The following is a 13,919-nucleotide window of genomic DNA, read 5'->3' as shown; positions in this document are numbered from 1 at the left end:
ATTTTATTCCGTTTGGACTCCGTTCCAAAATCATATCTGAAAAGAGTCAAAAACACAGACAAAACAGGAACTGGCACTTGGCACTGAATTAATAAGTTAGTCCCAAAAAGATATAAAAGGTACATAAAACAGTCAAAGATGACAAGATAACAGCATGAAACCATCAAAAATTATAGATACGTTTGAGATGTATCAGAGCTCTCCCTCAACCTCTCCCTCCTGCTTGCTGGACCAAGGCATGGGAGACGTCACCGGGCTGTACGTGTGTTGAACGCGGAGGTGTCGTGATTCAGCACATAGATTGGAACCGATCGTGATGTGAATCGCTGCGAGTACGACTCCGTCGACCGCGTTCTAGTAACGCTTCCGCTTAGCGATCTTCAAAGGTATGAAGATGCTCTACCCCATCACTCCTTGCTGGTTTCTCCATAGATAGATCTGTTGAAAATATGCCCTAGAGGCAATAATAAATTAGTTATTATTATATTTCCTTGTTCATCATAATCGTTTATTATCCATGCTATAATTGTATTGATTGGAAACACAAATACATGTGTGGATACATAGACAACACACTGTCCCTAGTGAGCCTCTAGTTGACTAGCTCATTGATAAAAGATGGTCAAGGTTTCCTGGCCATAGACAAGTGTTGTCACTTGATAACGGGATCACATCATTGGGAGAATGATGTGATGGACAAGACCCAAACTATAAATGTAGCATATGATCGTGTCAGTTTATTGCTACTATTTTCTGCATGTCAATGTTGTTGGAAATATGCCCTAGAGGCAATGATAAAATAGTTATTATTATATTTCCTGTTTCAAGATAATCGTTTATTATCCATGCTATAATTGTATTGAATGAAAGCATAGATACATGTGTGGATATATAGACAAAACAATGTCCCTAGCAAGGCTCTAGTTGGCTAGCCAGTTGATCAAGGATGGTTAAGGTTTTCTGGCAATATGCAAGTGTTGTCTCTTGATAACTGGATCACATCATTAGGAGAATCATGTGATGGACTAGACCCAAACTATGAACATAGCATGTGATCGTGTCATTTTGTTGCTATTGTTTTCTACGTGTCAACTATTCATTTCTATGACCATGAGATCATGTAACTCACTGACACCGGAGTAATACCTTGTGTGTATCAAACAACGCAACGTTACTGGGTGACTATAAAGGCGCTCTACAGGTATCTCCGAAGGTGTCCGTTGAGTTAGCATGGATCAAGACTATGATTTGTCACTCTGTGTGACGGAGAGGTATCTCGGGGCCCACTCGGTAATACAACATCACATACAAGCCTTGCAAGCAATGTGACTCAAGTGTAAGTCGCGGGATCTTGTATTACGAAACAAGTAAAGAGACTTGTCGGTAACGAGATTGAAATAGGTATAGGGATACCGATGATCGAATCTCGGCCAAGTAACATACCGAAGGACAAAGGGAATAGTATACGGGATTATATGAATCCTTGGCACAGAGGTTCAACCGATTTTGTAGAATATGTAGGATCCAATATGGACATCCAGGTCCCGCTATTGGATATTGACCGAGGAGTGTCTCGGGTCATGTCTACATAGTTCTCGAACCCGCACGGTCTTCACACTTCAGGTTCGGTGACGTTTTAGTATAGTTGAGTTATATGTGTTCGTGACTGAAGGTTGTTCGGAGTCCTGGATGAGATCACGTACGTTGCGAGAGTTTTCGGAATGGTCTGGAAACGAAGATTGATATATAGGATGGTTTCATTCGGTCACCGGAAAGTTTTCGGGCATTACCGGCAGTGTACCGGGAATGATGAATGGGTTCCGGGTATTCACCGGGAGGGGCCCACCCACCCGGGAGTGAGCCCAGTAACCCTAGGGTGGCGCACCAGCCCTTAGTGGGCTGGTGAGGCCATCCCAAGAGGTCTATGGCACCGAAAGAGAAAATACCAAAGTAAAGAGAAAAAAGGAAAGAGGGAGGTGGGAAGGAAGGAGTGGACTCCTTCCCCCAAATCGAATTGGGATGGGAGTCCACCTCCTCCTCTCGGCCGGCGCCCTTGGGGATCCCTTGAGCCCGAAGGCTAGCCCCTCCCCTCCTCCTATATATATTGGTGGTTTTAGGGCTTTTTAGACATAACTTTGCCACGTGCAACTCAAACCTATACCACGTAGTTCTTCCTCTAGATCGGATTTCTACGGAGCTCAGGCGGAGCCCTGAAGGAGTAGATCATCACCACCACTGGCGCGCCGTCACACTGCCGGAGAACTCATCTACTTCCCTGTCTCTCTTGCTGGATCAAGAAGGCGGAGATCATCATCGAGCTGTACGTGTGCTGAACGCGGAGGTGTCGTCCGTGTGTTCGATTTGCTGCCCTCCTTAGTTTTTTCTCGATTCGGCGGTATTGTTAGATTGAAGCGGCCCGGACCGACATTACTCGTACACTTACGAGAGACTGGTTTCATCGACCAACATGCAACTCGTTGCATAAAGATGACTGGCGGGTGTCGGTTTCTTCAACTTTAGATGAATTGGATTTGACTGAGGCGGTCCTTGGAGAGAGGTTAAATAGCAATTCGCACATCTTCGTTGTGGTTTTCGCGTAAGTAAGATGCGATCATACTAGATACCCATTGCAGCCACCTAAAACATGCAACAACAAATTAGAGGACGTCTAACTTGTTTTTGCAGGGTATGCTTGTGATGTGATATGGCCAAAGATGTGATGTGATATATTGGATGTATGAGATGATCATGTTGTAATAGTTAATATCGACTTGCACGTCGATGCTACGTGAACCGGCAGGAGCCATAGGGATGTCTTTAAACTAACGTTTGTGTTTGCAGATGCATTTAATATATTGCTAGGTTGTAGCTTTAGTAGTAATAGCATAGATAGCAAGACAACCTCGATGGCGGCACGATGATGGAGATCATGGTGTGGCACCAGTGACAAGAAGATCATGCCGGTGCTTTGGTGATGGAGATATAGAAGCACAACATCATGGCCATATCATGTCACTTATGAATTGCATGTGATGTTAATCCTTTTATGCACCTTATCTTGCTTGGAACGACGGTAGCATTATAAGGTGATCCCTCACTAAAATTTCAAGATAAAATTGTGTTCTCTCCGACTGTGCACCGTTGCGACAGTTCGTCGTTTCGAGACACCACGTGATGATCGGGTGTGATAGACTCAACGTTCACATACAACGTGTGCAAAACAGTTGCACACACGGAACACTCGGGTTAAACTTGATGAGCCTAGCATGTGCAGACATGGCCTCGGAACACAAGAGACCGAAAGGTCGACCATGAATCATATAGTTGCATGTGCTGACGTGATGATCGGACTTGAGTTAGTGGATTTGGATCGTGCACCATTCAAATGACTAGAGGGATCTATTTTTTGAGTGGGAGTTTATTAGTAATCTAATTAGTTAAACTCTAATTGTCTTGAACATAGTCTAAGTCCACTTTGCAATATTTTATGTTGTGGATTAATGGCTCACGCAGTAGCAACCGTGAATTTCAATACGTTCCTAGAGAAAGCTAAATTGAAAGATGATGGAAGCAATTTTGTAGACTGGGCACGTAATCTTAGGCTCATTCTACAAGCTGGGAAAAATAATTATGTCCTTGATGCTGCGCTAGGAGATGAACCACCCGCTACGTCTGACCAAGATGTTTTGCACGCTTGGCAATCGCGTAAGGAGGACTACTCAGTAGTTCAATGTGCAGTCTTGTATGGCTTAGAACCGGGACTTCAACAGCGCTTTGAGCATCATGGAGCATATGAGATGTTCCTGGAGTTGAAGTTTATATTTTAGAAGAACACCCGAATAGAGAGGTATGAGACCTCCAATAAATTCTATGCTTGCAAGATGGAGGAGAATTCGTCTGTCAGTGAACATGTGCTCAAAATGTCTGGGTACTCAAACCGTCTAGCTGAGCTAGGGATTGAACTCCCACAAGAGGCTATCACTGACAAAATTCTTCAACCACTGCCACCTAGCTATAAAAGCTTTGTGTTGAACTATAACATGCAAGGGATGAACAAGTCACCCGACGAGTTATTCGCGATGCTGAAAGTCGCAGAGTCAGAACTCCGGAACGAGGATCAAGTGTTGATGGTCAATAAGACCATTGTTTTCAAGAGAAACGGCAAAGGCAAGAAGGGTAACTCCAAGAAGAGTGGCAAAACTGTTGCCAATCCGATGAAGAAACCCAAGGTTGTACCTAAGCCGGAAATAGAGTGTTATTATTGCAAAGGGATGGGTCAGTGGAAGCGCAACTGCCCCAAGTATTTAACTGATAAGAAGGCAGCCAAAGAAAAATCAGGTATATGTGATATACATGTTATTGATGTGTACTTAACCAACTCTCGTAGTAGTGCATGGGTATTTGATACCGGTTATGTTGCTCATATTTGCAACTCAAAGCAGGAACTGCGGAATAAATGAAGGCTGGCGAAAGATGAAGTGACGATGTGCGTGGGAAATGGTTCCAAGGTTGATGTGATCGTCGTCGGCACAGTCTCACTTCAGTTACCATCGGAATTAGTTATGAACTTAAATAATTGTTATTTAGTGCCTGCGTTAAGCATGAACATTATATCTGGATCTTGTTTATTGCGATACGGTTACTCATTTAAGTCAGAGAATAATGGTTGTTCTATTTCTATGAGTAATATCTTTTATGGTCATGCACCCAATGTGAGAGGTTTGTTCATATTGAATCTTGATTGTGATGATACACATATACATAACATTGAGACCAAAAGATGTAGAGCTAACAATGATAGCGTCGCATTTTTGTGGCACTGTCGCTTAGGTCATATTGGAGTAAAGCGCATGAAGAAACTCCATTCTGATGGGCTTTTGGAGTCACTTGATTTTGAATCACTTGACACGTGTGAACCATGCCTCATGGGCAAGATGACTAAGACTCCGTTCTCCGGAACAATAGAACATGCAAGTGACTTGTTGGAGATCATACATACCGATGTGTGCGGTCCGATGAGTGTGGGGGCGCGCGGCGGATATCGTTATTTTCTCACCTTCACTGATGATTTGAGTAGGTATGGATATATCTACTTGATGAAGCACAAGTCTGAAACGTTTGAGAAGTTCAAGCTATTTCAGAGTGAAGTCGAAAATCATCGTAACAAGAAGATCAAGTTCCTGCGTTCTGATCAAGGGGGAGAATATCTGAGTTTCGAGTTTGGTGCTCACTTAAGACAATGTGGAATAGTTTCACAGTTGACAACGCCTAGAACACCACAGCGTAATGGTGTGTCCGAACGTCGTAATCGTACTTTGCTAGATATGGTGCGATCTATGATGTCTCTTACCGATTTGCCGTTATCATTTTTGGGTCATGCATTAGAGATAGTTGCATTCACTTTAACTAGAGCACCATCAAAATCCGTTGAGACGACACCATATGAGCTATGGTATGGCAAGAGGACAAAGTTGTCGTTTCTTAAAGTTTGGGGATGTGATACTTATGTCAAAAAGCTTCAGCCTGAAAAGCTGGAACCCAAAGCGGAAAAGTGCGTCTTCATAGGTTACCCAAAGGAGACAGTTGGGTAAACCTTCTATCTCAGATCCGAGGGCAAAGTGTTTGTTGCTAAAAACGGAGCTTTTCTCAAGAAGGAGTTTCTCTCGAAAGAATTGAGTGGGAGGAAGATAGAACTTGATGAGGTTGTCGAACCTATACTCCCTCTAGATGGTAGCGCGGGGCAAGGGGAAACCTCTATCGAAGCGACGCCGGTTGAGGAGGAAGCTAATGATGATGATCATGAAGCTTGAGATCAATTTCCTATCGGACCTCGCAGGTCGACAAGATCACATACTACTCCTGAGTGGTAGTGTAATCCTGTCTTATCTATCATGTTGTTAGACAACAATGAACCTGCAAATTATGAAGAAGCAATGGTGGGCACGGATTCTAACAAATGGCTGGAGGCCATGAAATCCGAGGTAGGATCTATGTATGAAAACAAAGTGTGGAGTTTGGAAGTATTACCTGAAGGTCGCAAGGCTATTCAGAACAAATGTATCTTTAAGAAGAAGATGGACACGGATGGTAATGTGACCGTTTATAAAGCTCAACTTGTGGCAAAGGGTTTTTCAAAAGTTCAAGGAGTTGACTACGATGAGAATTTCTTACCAGTAGCGATGCTTAAGTCTGTCCGAATCATGTTAGCAATAGCTGCATTTTTTGATTATGAAATCTCGCAGATGGATGTCAAAACGGCGTTTCTCAACGGTTTTCTTAAGGAAGAGTTGTAGATGATGCAACCCGAAGGTTTTGTCGATCCGAAGAATGCTAACAAAGTGTGCAAGCTCCAGCGATCCATTTATGGATTGGTGCAAGCATCTCGGAGTTGGAATAAGCGCTTTGATGAGGTGATCAAAGCATTTAGGTTTATACAAGTTGTTGGAGAATCTTGTATTTACAAGAAAGTAAGTGGGATCTGTGTGGCGTTTCTAATATTATATGTCGATGACATATTGCTGATTGGAAACAATGTGGAGTTTTTAGAGAGCGTAAAGGATTACTTGAACAAATGTTTTCAATGAAGGACCTAGGAGAAGCTGCTTACATATTAGGCATTAAGATCTATAGGGATAGATCGAGATGCCTAATAGGACTTTCACAAAGCACATACCTTGATAAAGTTTTGAAGAAGTTCAAAATGGAGCAGCCCAAGAAGGGGTTCTTGCCAGTATTACAAGGTATAAAGTTGAGTAAGAGTCAGTGACCAGTAACTGCAGAAGATAGAGAAAAGATGACTACCGTCCCCTATGCTTCAGCCATAGGGTCTATCATGTATGCAATGTTGTGCACTAGACTGTACGTCAGCCTGGCCATAAGTATGGAAGGCAGGTTTCAAAGTAATCCAGGAGTGGATCACTCGACGACGGTCAAGAATATTCTAAAGTACCTGAAAAGGACTAAGGAAATGTTTCTCGTTTGTGGAGGTGACAAAGAGCTCGTCGTAAAGGTTACGTCGACTCAAGCTTTGACACTGATCCGGATGACTCTAAATCTCAAACCGGATACGTATTTATTCTTAATGGGGGTGCGGTAAGCTGGTGCAATTCCAAGCAAAGCGTCGTAGCATATTCTACATGTGAGGTGGAGTACATGGCTGCCTCGGAGGCAGCGAAGGAGGGTGTCTGGACGAAGCAGTTCATGACGGATCTTGGAGTTGTGCCAAGCACACTAAATCCAATAACTTTGTTCTGTGACAACACTGGTGCCATTGCTTTAGCAAAGGAACCAAGATTTCACAAGAAGACCAGACACATCAAACGATGCTTCAACCTCATCCGCGACTACGTCGAAGGAGAGGACGCAAATAGTTGAGAAGTGCACACGGATCTAAATGTAGCAGACCCGCTGACTAAACCTCTTCCACGAGCGAAGCATGATCAACACCAGAACTGTATGGGTGTTAGATTCATACCAATGTAAATCGCATAGTGATGTGAGACTAGATTATTGACTCTAGTGCAAGTGGGAGACTGTTGGAAATATGCCCTAGAGGCAATGATAAAATAGTTATTATTATATTTCCTGTTTCAAGATAATCGTTTATTATCCATGCTATAATTATATTGAATGAAATCATAGATACATGTGTGGATATATACACAAAACAATGTCCCTAGAAAGCCTCTAGTTGGCTAGCCAGTTGATCAAGGATGATTAAAGTTTTCTGACCATATGCAAGTGTTGTCTCTTGATAACTAGATCACATCATTAGGAGAATCATGTGATGGACTAGACCCAAACTATGAACGTAGCATGTGATCGTGTCATTTTGTTGCTATTGTTTTCTGCGTGTCAAGTATTCATTCCTATGACCATGAGATCATGTAACTCACTAACACCGGAGGAATACCTTGTGTGTATCAAACGTCACAACATTACTGGGTGACTATAAAGGTGCTCTACAGGTACTCCAAAGGTGTCCGTTGAGTTAGCATGGATCAACAGTGGGATTTGTCACTCTGTGTGACGGAGAGGTATCTCGGGGCCCACTCGGAAATACAACATCACATACAAGCCTTGCAAGCAATGTGACTCAAGTGTAAGTCACAGGATTTTGTATTATGGAACGAGTAAAGAGACTTGCCGGTAACGAGATTGAAATAGGTATAGGGATACCGATGATCAAATCTCGGGCAAGTAAGATACCGAAGGACAAAGGGAATGGTATACGGGATTATATGAATCCTTGGCATAGAGGTCCAACCGATAAGATCTTCGTAGAATATGTAGGATTCAATATGGACATCCAGGTCCCTCTATTGGATATTGACCGAGGAGTGTCTCGGGTCATGTCTACATAGTTCTCGAACCCGCAAGGTCTGCACACTTAAGGTTCGGTGACGTTTTAGTATAGTTGAGTTATATGTGTTGGTGACTGAAGGTTGTTCGGAGTCCCAGATGAGATCACAGACATCACGAGGGTTTCCGAAATGGTCCGGAAACGAAGATTGATATACAGGATGGTTTCATTTGGTCACCGGAAAGTTTCGGGCATTGCCGGCAGTGTTCGAGGAGTGACGAATGGGTTCCGGGTATATACCGGGAGGGGCTGATACGTCCATTTTGCATTATGTTTTCATGTTCATATTTATCGCTTCTTTGGTTGTTATTTCACTTCAGGGTACTATTCCTATGCATTTTCTCTCTTATTTTGCAAGGTTTACATGAAGAGGGAGAATACCGACAACTGGAATTCTGGCCTAAAAGTGGAGCAAAGTTGAGATACCTATTCTGCGCAACTCCAAACACCGTGAAAATCAACGGAGATTTTTTCCCAATATATAAAAAATACTGGGCTGAAGAAGCGCCGGAGGGGAGCCAAGGGGGTGGCCACAAGCCTGCACGGCGCGGCCACCCCCAAGGCCGCGCCATGGGGGCTTGTGGGCACCCTGCTGGCCCACTTGCCCCCCTCTTTTGCTATATGGAGGGTTTCGTCCAGAAAAAAATCATACGGGAGCTTTTTCGTAGTTTCGCCGCCGCCACAAGGTGGAACTTGAGCAGAACCAATCTAGAGCTCCGACAGGACGATCCTGCCGGGGAAACTTCCCTCCCGGAGGGGGAAAGCGTCTCCATCATCATCACCAACACTCCTCTCATCGGAGGGGACTCGTCACCATCAACATCTTCATCATCACCATCTCATCTCCAAACCCTAGTTCATCACTTGTAACCAATCTCCGTCTCGCGACTCCGATTGGTACTTGTAAGGTTGCTAGTAGTGTTGATTACTCTTTGTAGTTGATGCTAGTTGGATTATTTGGTGGAAGAGTTTATGTTCAGATCCTTGATGCTACTCATTACACCTCTGATCATGATTATGATTATGCTTTGTGAGTAGTTACTTTTGTTCCTGAGTACATGGGGTAAGTCATGCTAATAATAGTCATGTGAATTTGGTATTTGTTCGGTATTTTGATATGTTGTATGTTGTTTTTCCTCTAGTGGTGTTATGTGAATGTCGAATACATAACACTTCACTGTTATTTGGGACTATAGGAAGGCATTGGGAAGTAGTAAGTAGATGATGGGTTGCTAGAGTGACAGAAGCTTAAACCCTAGTTTATGCGTTGCTTCGTAAGGGGCTGATTTGGATCCACTAGTTTAATGCTATGGTTAGACTTTGTCTTAATTCTTCTTTCATAGTTGCGGATGCTTGCGAGAGGGGTTAATCATAAGTGGGAAACTTGTCCAAGTAAGGGCAGTACCCAAGCGCCGGTCCACCCACATATCAAACTATCAAAGTAACGAACGCGAATCATATGAACATGATGAAACTAGCATGACAGAAATTCCCGTGTGTCCTCGGGAGCGTTTTACCTCCTATAAGACTTTGTCCAGGCTTGTCCCTTGCTACAAAAGGGATTGAGCCACTTTGCTGCACCGTTGCTACTTTTGTTACTTGTTGCTCGCTACGAATCATCTCACTACACAATCACTTGTTACCGATAATTTCAGTGCTTGCAGATATTTCCTTGTTGAAAACCACTTGTCAGATCCTTCTGCTCCTCGTTGGGTTTGACACTCTTACTTATCAAAAGGACTACGATTGATCCCCTATACTTGTGGGTCATCAAGACTCTTTTCTGGCACCGTTTCCGGGGAGTGAAGCACCTTTGGTAAGTGGAACTTGGTAAGGAAACATTCATATAGTGTGCTGAAATTTATTGTCACCTGTCACTATGGATACTAATCCTTTGAGGGGCTTGTTCGGGGTATCTTCACCCCGAACGGAAGCACAAAGAGTTTCTGCTCAACCTACTGCACCTACTGAAAACATTTGCTTTGAATTTCCTTCGGGTATGCTTGACAAACTATTGGCTAATCCTTTTACAGGAGATGGAACATCACATCCAGACTTGCATCTGATCTATGTAGATGAAGTTTGTGGTTTATTTAAGCTTGCAGGTGTGCCCGAGGATGAGGTCAAGAAGAAGGTCTTTCCTTTATCTTTGAAAGATAAGGCGTTGACATGGTATAGCCTATGTGATGATACTGGATCATGGGACTACAATCGGTTGAAATTGGAATTTCATCAAAAGTTATATCCTATGCATTTAGTACATCGTGATCGAAACTATATTTACAATTTTTGGCCTCGTGAGAGAGATAGCATCGCTCAAGCTTGGGGGAGGCTTAAATCAATGTTATATTCATGCCCCAATCATGAGCTCTCGAGAGAAATTATCATTCAGAACTTCTATGCTCGGCTTTCTCATGATGATCGCACCATGCTTGACACTTCTTGTACCGGCTCTTTTATGAAGAGAGATATTGACTTCAGATGGAATTTATTGGAGAGAATTAAACGCAACTCTGAAGATTGGGAGCTTGAAGAAGGTAAGGAGTTAGGTATGAATTTCACGTTTTATGGCGTTAAATCCTTTGTTGAGACAAATACCTTTAGTGATTTTAGCGCTAAGTATGGACTTGACTCTGAGATAGTAGCTGCATTGTGTGAATCCTTCGCCGCTCATATCGATCTCCCAAAAGAGAAGTGGTTTAAATTTCATCCTCCTTTAGAAGTCAATGTAGTTAACCCCACTCCAGTTGAAGAGAAAGTCATTGCCTATAATGATCATGTGGTACCCAGTGCTTACATTGAGAAACCACCTTTCCCTGTTAGGATAAAGGATCATTCTAAAGCTTCAACTGTGATACGTAGAGGCTATATTAGAACACCTACACCCCCTAAGCAAATTAGAGTTGAACCTAGCATTGCTATTATCAAAGATCTTCTGTCTGAAGAAGTTGAGGGACATAATATTCACTTTTGTGAAGATGCTCCTAGAATTGCTAAACCTCACGTTAGAGACAAACATAGGCCTGTTGTGGGCATGCCTGTGGTTTCTATTAAGATAGGAGATCATTGTTATCATGGTTTATGTGACTTGGGTGCTAGTGTTAGTGCAATACCTCAATCCTTATACGATGAAGTCAAAGATGAGATTGCACTTGTTGAGATAGAACCTATAGATGTCACTATTCAGCTTGCCAATAGAGATACTATCTGCCCTCTGGGAATTGTTAGGGATGCTGAAGTCTTGTGTGGTAAAACAAAGTATCCTGCTGATTTCCTCGTTCATGCTACCGCACAAGATAGCTTTTGTCCCATCATATTTGGTAGACCTTTTCTCAATACCGTCAATGCTCATATTGACTGTGAGAAGCAAACTGTCACTGTTGGCTTTGAAGGAGTGTCACATGAGTTCAATTTCTCTAAGTTAGGAAGACAACCTCATGAAAAGGAGTTGCCTAGTAGGGATGAAACTATTGCCTTAGCCTCTATTGCCATGCCTCCTACTGATCCCTTAGAGCAATACTTGCTTGAGCATGAAAATGATATGCATATGGATGAATGGGATGAGATAGATAGAGTTGTCTTAGAACAATATCCTATCCTTAAGAATAACTTGCCTGTTGAACTGCTTGGGGATCCACCCCCACCAAAGGGTGATCCTGTGTTCAAGCTTAAACAGTTGCCTGATACTCTTAAGTATGCCTATATTGATGAAAAATAGATATATCATGTTATAATTAGTGCTAGCCTCTCAGAGCATGAAGAAAAGGAGTTACTAAAAACTCTGAGGAAGCACCGTGCTGCTATTGGATATACTCTTGATGATCTTAAGCGCATTAGTCCCACTCTATGCCAGCACAAGATCAAAACTGATCCTGAATTCAAACCAGTTGTTGATCATCAAAGGAGATTGAATCCTAAGATGAAAGAAGTAGTGAGAAAAGAAATACTAAAGCTCCTGGAAGCGGGTATTATCTGTCATGTTGCTCATAGCGATTGGGTGAGTCCGGTGCATTACGTTCCTAAGAAGGGAGGCATCACCGTTGTCCCTAATGATAAGGATGAGTTGATCCCACAGAGGATTATTACTGGCTATAGGATGGTGATTGATTTTAGGAAGTTGAATAAGGCCACTAGGAAAGATCATTACACTTTTCCTTTTATCGACCAAATGCTAGAAAGACTATCCAAAGACACACACTTCTGCTTTCTAGACGGTTATTCTGGTTTCTCCCAAATACTAGTTGCACAATCTGATCAGGAGAAAACCACTTTCACCTGCCCTTTCGGTACCTTTGCTTATAGACGTATGCCTTTTGGCTTATGTAATGCACGTGCCACCTTTCAAAGATGTATGATGGCTATATTCTCTGACTTTTATGAAAAGAGTGTCGAGGTTTTCATGGATGACTTTTCCATTTACGGGTCTTCCTTTGATGATTGCCTCAGCAACCTTGATCGAGTCTTACAGAGATGTAAAGACACCAATCTTGTCTTGAATTGGGAGAAGTGCCACTTTATGGTTAATGAAGGCATCGTATTAGGACATAAAATTTCCGAAAGAGGTATTGAAGTTGATAAGGCTAAGGTTGATGCAATCAAGAAAATGCCATACCCCAAAGATATCAGAGGTATAAGAAGTTTCCTTGGTCATGCTGGTTTCTATAGAAGGTTCAATAAAGACTTCTCTAAGATTTCTAGGCCTCTAACCAATCTCTTGCAAAAGGATATTCCTTTTGTCTTTGACGATGATTGTGAGGAAGCCTTCGAAATACTTAAGAGGGATTTGATAAATGCACCTATTGTTCAACCACCTGATTGGAACTTGCCTTTTGAGATCATGTGTGACGCTAGCGATTATGCTGTTGGTGTTGTTCTAGGGCAAAGAGTTGATAAGAAGTTGAATGTTATTCACTACGCTAGTAAAACTCTAGACAGTGCCTAGAGAAACTATGCCACTATGGAGAAGGAATTTTTAGCAGTCGTGTTTGCATGTGAAAAGTTCAGGTCTTACATAGTTGATTCCAAAGTCACTATTCACACTGATCATGCTGCTATTAAGTACCTCATGGAGAAAAAGGACGCTAAACCTAGACTTATCAGATGTGTTCTCTTGCTACAATAATTTGATTTGCACGTTGTTGACGGAAAGGGTGCTGATAACCCCGTAGCAGATAACTTGTCTAGGTTGGAGAACGTTCTTGATGACCCACAACCTATCAATGATAGCTTTCCCGATGAGCAATTGAATGTCATCAATGCTTCACATAGTGCATGGTGGTATGCTGATTATGCAAACTATATCGTTGCTAAATATATACCACCTAGTTTCACGTACCAGCAAAAGAAGAAATTCTTCATCGACTTGAGATACTACTTTTGGGATGATCCTCACCTTTATAAGGAAGGAGTAGATGGCGTTATTAGACGTTGTGTACCTGAACATGAACAGGGACAGATCCTATAGAAGTGTCACTCCGAGGCTTACGGAGGACACCGTGCGGGAGATAGAACTGCACACAGGGTATTGCAATCAGGTTTCTATTAGCGCACTCTCTTC

Source organism: Hordeum vulgare, chromosome 4H (assembly GCF_904849725.1).
Source record: "Hordeum vulgare subsp. vulgare chromosome 4H, MorexV3_pseudomolecules_assembly, whole genome shotgun sequence".
Lineage (NCBI taxonomy): Eukaryota > Viridiplantae > Streptophyta > Magnoliopsida > Poales > Poaceae > Hordeum > Hordeum vulgare.
Note: the sequence above shows the minus strand (reverse complement) of the source record.